This window comes from Pseudochaenichthys georgianus, chromosome 8 (assembly GCF_902827115.2).
Source record: "Pseudochaenichthys georgianus chromosome 8, fPseGeo1.2, whole genome shotgun sequence".
Lineage (NCBI taxonomy): Eukaryota > Metazoa > Chordata > Actinopteri > Perciformes > Channichthyidae > Pseudochaenichthys > Pseudochaenichthys georgianus.
Genome location: NC_047510.2, coordinates 16,806,432 through 16,817,195, shown reverse-complemented (window position 1 = coordinate 16,817,195; position 10,764 = coordinate 16,806,432). Strand labels below are relative to the sequence as shown.

The 10,764-nt window shown below is 39.7% G+C and overlaps 1 long non-coding RNA gene across 1 annotated transcript in view; it reads left to right on the top strand.

Annotated features, from left to right (window-relative positions):
• The first annotated feature begins 2,589 nt into the window (after nucleotides 1-2,589).
• The window catches only part of LOC139434319 (uncharacterized), a 52,867-nt gene continuing 44,692 nt past the window's right edge, over nucleotides 2,590-10,764 (top strand). The window contains exon 1 of the long non-coding RNA XR_011643678.1: nucleotides 2,590-2,975. This is a non-coding gene — a long non-coding RNA (uncharacterized lncRNA). The remainder of the gene's footprint in view (nucleotides 2,976-10,764) is intronic.

The following is a 10,764-nucleotide window of genomic DNA, read 5'->3' as shown; positions in this document are numbered from 1 at the left end:
CAGAAATGCCACAAACTACTATCTTAAAACCTGATGAAACGATACCAGTAATATTTGATAAATCGTGGTCAGTAATAAAATATGTTTCTTGTTTTGTTTATATTGTAATTAATTATATTAATATATATTAACTCCTCTCATTTGTAGGGAGTTGTGGGGTTAGGGGATCAATATAATGCCCTCTTCCTTTATTTTTACATTTTATTCTTTCCTACTTATCTTATTTGTCCTGTTCTGTCTGAGATTTTGTGTTTGTGCTTTATATAAAAAAGGAAATACATGTTGTTTTTTAGAAGGATCACGTTTCATGGGAGTAATGAATCAGATTTTTTTTTATAAATCTGTATATTTTTTTGTTCGCATTTCTTACCATGCTGCATATTTTATTTATATTTGCAAATTGATTTCACATGGCTAATTAAGTTGCTATTTGTGTTACCTGCCTGGGGACTACACATGTAAATAAGCACTTTTGCTAATGTCTGCATTTATACATCATGTATTTTATACTGATATTTATTAAGTTGCCACTTCCCCATTAAATAAACAAATACATACAAATCATGTGATTCAGCTGTGCTTGTTAAACTGAACTACAAATGAAAGGAAACGAGTGAGGATTAATCCTGAGCTCTTACAGCCACTAGGGGATGCTACAATCAAAGGTAACACATTGGAGTTAATGAGCCACTCTGGCCGTGTGCAGACTTCTGCATGCAAATCAATAACCATCCTTCAAACATGGGAGAGTGATGCCTGTCAACATGAACAAAGTGTTCAGAGTGTTTTGTTTGCTGTAACTGTTTCCCCCTATTGTGTGGAGCGCATTAGCGAAAGGTAAGATATCTGTCTATTTCTGGCTGGTGTTCCTGGTTTAGGACATTATAGATCGTATCAAGATTCAAGTCTGGAACAAATCTATCTTGTTGCAGTGTGACTCAATCCGATGTAATGCACCATCTGTAAACCACAGTTATATCATGAGAAGGGGACTTAATTGTACAGAAATATCAGATTAACACAAGCAGTTACTTTCTCTTTCTACGTCCCAGCTTTTTCCCTCCACCACCCCCTCCTCTGTCTTAATCTTTGATCTCGGAGATATAAATATAGAAGGCACTTTGAAGCTAACAATGGACTGATTGAATCTCCATGAGCTGCTCTGTGACATGGCAGTCAATCAATGTGTCCTCTTCTAATCAATGTCTTTCTTGAAAAGAGGACTGAGCCCAATAAGTGAACATGGCCAGAAGGGATAGTAGTAGTGATGACAGACACTGAAGTATAGAGGGCCGGGGGATGAGGAGAGGGATGAAAAGAGGTCCGGATGAACGGAGGAGAATCAAATATGCAGCTCTGGGAAGGTCCACACACTCAGAATCCATTAATCCTGTAGAGATCCCCCTCTTCTTTATGTTTCATTTCCTCCGTCGACAAAAAAGAAAAGAAGTATTACTTTTTCTTAATTTTTTCTTTGCCATAACCACCAATATTTTCTTATCAACCGTTTAGTCATTATGTTTTGAATATGGGTGCTTTCAGTACAGCACCAATACAGCAAACATTTAATGCCTCAATGTATATTTTCTCTCTCTTGTTCCCACTAAAAACCTTTTCAGAAATTGAGTAGGCCTACATCCCTCATAGTTTTGCAGTGGGATCTAATGTAAACTTTAAATGGACACACATTTGAGACTTGTCAGCTTTAAAATGTTCCCTCTTTTTTTACTTTTTGAAGAGGAGTAGATTACTTCCAGACCTTAACAAGGAGATTTAGTCACACACTGTGTTTTTATCGAAATGTTCTTTAAATCTTATAAGCTACGATTGTGGTGTGGCTGCGGGGGAGGACTGTTGGCCACTCTGTCGCTCAAACACCTTTATAACAAAGCAATCGGAGCAATTGTTTTGTAAAAACATTCATGGCCCCCAGAGGATGAAGACGTTTCCGCTTCCACTTTTTCACCTCTTGTCACTAGCGGGCAGTGACGGAAAATATAAAATATCCAAGTACATTTACTCAAGTATTGTAGTTAAGTACATTTTTGACAAATTTGTACTTTACTTGAGTACTTCCATTTAATACTATTTTATACTTCTACATTTCAGAGGCAGATATTATACTTTTTACACTACATTTATTTAACACTCAATTACTTTGTACATATGATATGATGATATGGTATAATGCAGCACTGTACTACTAAGAGTATTTCATTTTTTGCTCGGCTTTGACAAACTGCAATTCTAAAATGCTCTTATAGGTAGAAAATAATAAAATAATAAAATAACCATATTAATATAATGCTGTGAAAAGATCCTTTTTGCATAACGAGTACTTTTGACTTTTGATACTTGAAGTACAATTTTAGCTGATAATACTCCTGTGCTTTATATTATTTTTAAATGGGCCAGAGTGCAAAATTAGTACTTTTACTTTTTGTATATTTTGATGCTTAAACTTATATTTTTTAAATCAGATTCTTGGATGAAAGTTAATCTTAAAACATGTATTCATATAAATACCTGTAGGAGACAAGTAAACATTGACCCCTCTTTTCATTGGCTGCTGAAAGTTCCTGTATCAGAGAGGAGTCGGGTAGCTTGCTAGCTAAGCTAACTTTTCCCAACATGGATATATAAAGTACAGAATACGCTCTGATTGATGTTGTTCAAAAAGAAAAAATAGTGGAATTGACTGCATCAAATGGCATAAAATAACAGAGTTAGTGACTTCACCAGGCAAAGCGCAATATTGAAAGAAAAACGGAATAGGATTACCTCCAACCACATGCGTGATTTGTGTCATCCAGGCCCTATCAGGAAGCTCTGCTCGATTTATTCTGTTATTATCTTAAGAACTGAGCTTTGTGTGCTTTAAAGCCCCGAGGAACAAGTGTGTCGATGGGAGAACCAGCAGCAACGAGGTGGACAATGACAACTAATCTTTGATTCACCGTGTTCTTCTGTGAGTGGTGAGTACACACTTTCTGTTAATTGACTATTAGCTCAATTAGTCTTTTTGTTTGAACAATGTGTGTATTGTGTCACAGATAAGGAGTTGCCAGTCCCATTTGTTTTATGTATGAGACTTTGTTATGATAATAAGCCTAATAATTGGTGCAGTTTGACCCCAGAGCCTGTGGGTCTTGCACTGATTGACTTTGTAAAGATGCAGAGAGATAGAGCTGGTTGTTCCCATACTAATATATAGATTCGTTTTGGTACTTGGAGAAAGACTGGAAGATGAAGAAAAAAAGGATTGGTATTTAGCAGTTTGTTTCAATTTACATGTAATTTGAATTTCATTTTTTTTCAAAAATGTGAATTATAGAATAGGCTCTACATGTACTTTATAATGTGGTTAATTATTGTTTTTAATAATGATTTGCATTACACTGTTTTAACTGCAAATGGAAACTCCTTTTTAAAATGTAATGAAAGAAAATCAAATGGCAGGAAAGTCGTTTCAATGAAAGAAGACAGTACACTAGACCTCAACTTATATTGGATAAAACTTGATCTCCATAATAATAATAATCCGTTAACCATTTTAACAGTTTGGCCAGAATAAGTAATGATCTGCTCATGTGCTTGTGATCAGTCGTGAGTCTGATGCTGACCTGTGCACAGCTCATGTTTGGGTCCAGGCGTCTCTAAATGTGTTAGTTATGCTGTTTGTTTGGGTTTTGACAACATGGGGGGTGAGAGTGACTCAGACTTAACACCAGTAGACTTCAGCTGTGGCACCTTCCCGATGTCGTTTAACCTCACTCTAATACTTAAAATAAACATCTCATGGAGCCCATTTAGGATTTCCCACTGTGAGGCATGATGGATCTCTTAACCGATTGACACAGTTTAAACCAATCTGACATTTTATGTAACCTTTGACCTTAAACAAGGCAGTTGGTCCACTCGTAAACATTTCCTGCAGCCATGTATCATTCTGGAGGGCCGCAGAGGCTCAGCCTGAATGTATTTCTATTTTTGTCAGAAGGCTTTTCATAGGAAATCTATTAATACTGTGTACTTAATCAGCATGAGTGAGTTCCATCACTATTGGTTAAGCAACAGAGAAAAATAGAAGCTGTGTCGTGAGGTCATGCTCCAGTGAAGGTGCCTTTTTGGTAGTTTAGCCGGCTTACCTTATCCATCACATGGAAAGCTTGAGTTCATACTGTGGGAGAGTATAAACAGTGTTTAGATCTATGGCGCATTAGCTTGTAAGGCTGGTACACATTTTTCTCAGTTATCTTGTAATGCTGTTTCTGGATGCAGTAAAACAACATTAAAACAAACTTTGGTGAAATAAAATTAAGACTCTAATTTGCAATGATGGAATACATTTCTGTTGAAGTTGTTTTTCGTTCTACACAAGATTTTATTAAAAACACATTTTAAACTTTTTTTAAATTAGGGAAGTACTCTTAACTTTGACTCTCTTTGACTAATGTATAATAAATGCATTTTATAATCTGGGAAAGTGGACATATAGACTTAGAACACACACACAACATCTACGGGTTATCATTGAAATGCATCACATAATGGAAATCTATCATCTCACCTTTTTAAAGGCTCACCCTTCACCAGGCCCTCTCCCATGCATGATTATAACACAGAGAACAAGCAAGGCTTTGTTGTGGTCATTGCATCTTCTCTTCTTGTTGAGCTCTGTGCTGATAACAGAGAGGCCTGCAATATGTCTCACCCTATATATATAATATAAGAGCTTGCTTTTAAAGATAGTGTATAGCCACAGCAGATTGCTCCATATGGTCTATATATGGTGACATCGGAGGGAGTGTGGTGGTCCTGATGTGGCGTCCTCGAGTTACAGGTTTTATTATGGTAGATCAAAGTGGAGCCCCCCCATCAGCTGGGATGCTCTCAGCATCAGACACACAGGGAAGGTCATGAGGCGGGGCTTCTGGGAAGGTGTCCGACTTCAAGGCCTTTGAGCGGGACCCAATGACATCCGCCATTGAGAGATGGGCCAGCTGTTTGGGGGTGCCATTGAAGGAAAACAGCAGGGTGCCCTCAGGGATATGAAAGACGGGGACCCTTTGAAGTGGGTGGGGTTGCATCTCTGTGGCCGTGTGACCCTCCCAGAACCCCACCCTTCTTCTGCACATCACATATGGACACCTCTGAAAACGACCCCTGGGAGCTCTGTCGGTCACAGGCAGTGTAACCTGAGAGTTGCTGTAGCAGCCTGTCGGATCACTGATGGAGGCTTCCCATTGGTCCAAACAGGAAGCGAGCGGGACCCTGTGAAGCCCTGTGGTCAAATACGTCTCTTAGAATGGTGACAATTGAATGAGTGTCTTATGTAGACCAGACGGCCTGGGGATCACATACACACAGACACATTCACACAGGTAGACGTGTCCTTGGAGCTCATCCTAAACACACACATTTGAATTCAGCTGACTGGCTTTGAGTACACACGCATCGTTTAGGTTCCCCCTTTATGCTTAGGCAACAGAACTATAGCTCATCAAGCACATGATGTCACCACTTTCATTTCTGTTTTATGATGGAGGATCGATAATTGAAAGTGTACTTATCTGTTTTCCATGGATGAGTCATCCAGTCCGCTGTGCTGGCCTTTCTATCTTTAGCTCTGCATTTATTTTTCAGCATGGTTTCTTTATGTGAACATCAATCTAGACCAGGGGTCGGCAACAGGTGGACCGCGGTCCGGACCCAGACCCCGAGTGAAGAGAATAATTAGCGATTCAGGGAGAGAAGCGGAGAGGAGAGTGAACAGGCGTGTTAGCTGCAGACAGGGAGAGACAACTAATTACACATGGCGCTCTCCAAGAAGAGGAAAGTGGACAGTGAGAACAGAGCTTTTAACCCTGAGTGGACTCATGCATGTTCATCCTGCCCACTGGGAGCACAGAACCAGTGTGTCTCATTTGTTCAGAGACCGTGGCGCTCATTAAAAGTGCCAAAACGCCACTAGGAGACAAAACACAAAGTGTTTGACCAAACATTCCCTCAAGTCAGAACTGACTGACAAATAAGCAGTCTCAGAGCCCAATATGATCAGTCCACCAGGATCAAAATGAAAACTAAATATCGTTCCAGGCTAACCGAGGCTAACCAATGAGCACCTGCATGTGTGTATGAGAATGGCCCTGACACCATTTCAGCCCAGATCTAAACTCCTGGCAGGACAAGCTCCAGCTCAATTCTCGCACTGAATAAAAAAGTGAGTGAGGGACTGCAATATAAGAGGGAAGAAAGAGAAACTTTAAAACTGTTCAACTGTTATGATGTGTAAAGACTGATATTGTTCTATAATCGTCTGAAACAGTTAAGTCATGATGTGAAACGGTTAACAAAGAACAAGAGAAACTCAAGCTGCTGCTACACTTTATTTTATTTATCTAAAATTAAGCACTTTTAAGATGCACATATTTTCAAAAGCTATTTTATTTATTTTCTCTATTTTATTTTTAAATGCAGCCCGAGAGGAACATTACACATATCCACAGTATTTACTGTATATCTGTATAGTTCAATGTTAATTGACAATAAATATTGTTGTTTTTGAATTGTACTTTCTTTATTTGGCAGTCAGCTGTTGATTACATGCAGACGTTGATCAAGCTGCAGCTACTTCAATACATATCACACTAATTCATAAAGCAAGTTAGACATTTTGATGTTCCGGACCTTTGCATGGGGACATTTTCTCTAACTGGACCTCGTTGAATTTTAGTTGAACACCCCTGATCTAGACACACACTTACTCTTTAGGGAGATGCACGGAAACTGTGTTTTATAGCTCTGCTCACTTCTGCCATCTTTCTTGCTCTTTACTTGTTGTCTTTTCCCTCTCTCTTGAGTGGATGAGGGGATGCCACCATCACTTTTGCAGACTTAACAAAAAGATGATTAGGCAAATGTAATGCCAGTGGAGCCCGTTTGGTTGTCTGGTCGAAGCATTTTGCATCCACAAGTGCATTTATAGACTTGTGTGCAGGTAATACATGTGTGCATTTGTATGTCCTGTACGTGCGAGTGTCTGTGTGTGGTCATATAAGTGCATTTAGGCATGTGGCTGGACCAGAGGAGCAGTGGTGCATACACTGCCATCAGTCAGAGCCCAGAGACAGCCCTGCTTTAACGGCTGCCATAATTAAAAAAGCTTTTAGAGGAGGGTGTGCTACTAAAGGGGGCAAGGTGGGGGCGGAGCTGAGCTGGTTGGAGGCGCAGAGATACTAGTGCAGGACAACTGCCTGCCAAAAAACAGGTCCCTTTTGCACAGGCATACTGCATGATGGCAGAACAAATGCAATTTAATCTGACTGTGTCTAATTTCTCAACTCACTGAAAGGTCTTGTTAGGCACTGCAACGGCTTGTTTTGAAAGTCCATGTTAAATTATAATACCCAATGGAATGAGTATTTAAATAGTTTCCTTAAACCTGCGAGTACACATTCCTGGACACTTGAAGTCTGAGATCGAGATGTGAACATTCACATATCATCCCCTTGACATTGCAAACTTGTTATTGACACATCCAGCAAACACAGAGCAACATTGTTACACATGTTCTGGTCACATGATGGATACAAGTCCAATATTCACTCTCTTTCAACAATGCTTGTGGTCTGTTCTTTTAGTGTTCAGCAGGTAGTGTATAGTGAGCTTCTTTTTTTACAAAATACCTACTAATTGAACTCAAAGTATTGAAGGGAAGTACTTAGTTAGATTGCACAATAGGTCATGTACAGTAAGAGAAAGAATACAGGCTTTAAAACAGTCTGTTTTGCTGTAATATTTGTTTCTTTGGTGTGAAGGCCTGTGGAGAGTCAGGACTGTCATGCTGATGAAAAGAGGAACATGGAAGCACTGACTGTTACCTTAGAAAATGTGTGTTACCAAGAGGTCATCGGTCGTCCACTGGTCGCTAGAGTAAGAGTATTTCAATTATTTTGCTATTATAAACCAACCCATTGTAACGATACCACTGCTGAGCCATTCTTGTTGCCATTAGCTGCTGTGTTTACATGTCTAGAAAACATTTATTTGGCTGGCAAAGCTCTGTAACGTAAACACCATGTGCGTGGATGGAAACAATTACACGTCTCGAACATGCCCCAAGAGATAAGGGTGCCGACTCTACCCTGTGGAAAGCATACATATTCATAGGACGCCGGATTAGAGGCTGGTATAAATAGGATTCAGGGGTTTTCTTAATGTTTCAGTCATGATGGAGAAACATTTTCAGCTGCTGGTCTTTATACTGTACAGAAGTTCAAATTACATTACCTGGCTCCAGCAAGGAAATTCAAGTTAGTTTCTTTATCAAAACCAGATTTTTGAATGAAGCTTTGCATTTGTACGGTTTCACACAGTAAAGGTTATACTGTAATCCAGCGTCCAGGCGTCCGTCCATTAGCTGTGTGAAAATGGGGTTTGGACGTGTGGTTGTGATTAGCAAGGTCCTTAAACTCCCCCAGGTTGTGAAAACATTTGAAAACACTTTTCATTTCCTTAGGTTGAACTGGAGAGCATCCCACACACACACACGCACGCACACAAACACACACACACACACACGCACGCACGCACACACACACATACACATACACATACACATACACATACACATACACACACACCAAAGTAAATGATCCTGCTTTCTCACAGAAGTCCAGGGGAGCAGACCTGCTTTGCTGTGACCTCTGGGGTCATATCTAGGCGGTCTGATCCTGGTGAGTACAACTACTGGGCCTCACAGTTTATCTCTGCTGAACCTATAGAATATCGCCGCTCAGGGAAACATCCCTCTGTTTACAGTTGCACCCAGAGGTAAAAGCAGCGACTTGCATGGGGGAGAAGGTGTGAGTCTCGGGTTCAGGCGCAGGTCAGAGTTAAAGAAACAGGTTGAGGTTAAAAGTATGTGCGTTTAACTGCTTCATACTTCACACTAAGTGTCTTTACTCACATTTGTTTACATTGAACTACAGCTGCCAGTCTCATGCTATTGTTTTAAATGTGCAGTTATGGTTGTTTTTATTATTTCATGTTCTGTATTAGTTGGCCTTCTGCATATATTATCTACTCTCTTCTAATACTATGTATTAAAATGTGTTTCAAATTAAAATCCTGCTTCTGCTGTCATGTAGCGTTGCTTGCTGCGATCATATTTCACATTTAATTTGTGCAAGTTGTATTTACTGTAATTTGTTTCACCGTTTCAGTGACTGGTTGTGAAATGTTTAATCCCTCTTATTGCTCTGCTATAATCTTTGGCTCTGTCCTATTATCCGCTGCTAGAGTGACCCTTTAATCCCCTGTGGGGATCGTACAATATTCATTTGAACGGAGAGTTTGACATGAAGTCGTTGGGGTGTATGGGTGAACTGGACCCCCTGTCTGGCTTGAGAAATGGGAAATGGGTGGAGGTGTTTGGGGCAGACAGTCTCGTGTTCTCAGGCAGAGGGAGTTTCTGGGCTGGTTCTTATGTTCAGGAAGAGAGCAGGTAGGGCACAGGATCAGAGCAATTACACTATTTGGGTTACAGGGGAGCTATTTATTTGCAGGCTTTGACATGTTTCTGTTGACTGGGGGAGCTGTGCAGTATGGAAAACCGATGGCGCTGAAGTGTATTTATTTATTCTGCAGGTGGAGCAGGCAAACAGAACAAGACTGAGGAGAGGAACTGGAAATTAGAAAGTTAGAAAGCACACAGAGAGCGAGAGAAAGACATTGTACCGAGTTGTTCAAAGAGTGTGTGCGCTGTGCTCTGAGTCCTGTGGAGTCCTCCATCTGCCCAGACCACAACACGATGCTGGCCAGTGGCCTGTGACCAATGGTGAGATGACTAATAGATCAGTACACAGTCAAAACTATTTTAATTGAAATAAGAAAAACTTAGTTAAATGCCATTATGTAAAATATATCTGAAATATCCATTTAAATCAAGACGAAAAAACAAAACAAAAAGGCTTTGGATTTTACTTTGATCTTGTAAAAAAGTCCTAAATATGTAATGTAAATGCTAAATATACATGGTATTGTATTAAAACATTTAGGCTTTAGCTTAACGTCCATGTTAATAAAAAAGCAGCATTGGAATGTAGTGTTAGTTTGTCCCAGTACTGAAAGTATTCTAGGTATTATAAATAACATTTTTTTCATTTAACACAACCCTCTTTGGCTGCATGGTTAAATGTTTGTGGTATCTTAAAGTAAACACGCTGTTTAATCCATGGATTACAATTCTCATTTACTTTTGGTCGTAAAGATGGTCTGTGGTGACAATATAGATTTTCACTGTAAAACTACGTTTTGGTTTTCACATTACTTGAGGCAGGAAATCAAGTACTGAAGAATCAAGTGTACAAGTGGATCCAAAGAAAGCAGGGCTCGCTAGTCGCTCCCGTTGGATGTTTTGCCTCTTTAATCCATGATGGGAAGCATATCGCAGATCAGCGTGCTTTTTGCAGTTTACTGGAAGTAATTACCGCTTAAGTACATTGCATGTCAATCCCACTTGCAGATACTGACATGTAATGTTGCCCATTTATAAAATACATGTTGTTGATCACAACATCCTCGTCCCCTCTGTGGTATTGTGTGTGGGTTCGTAAGTATGTTTTTGTGTTTTCACACTGTTCAGTTTCCATATGTTCTCACCACACTGTGATACAACCACCAGAAACACAAAGAAAACTGTGCCGTTCATGTCATCTCCAACATCTTTGTCATAATTTCTCCTTTTTCTTCTTTCACTTT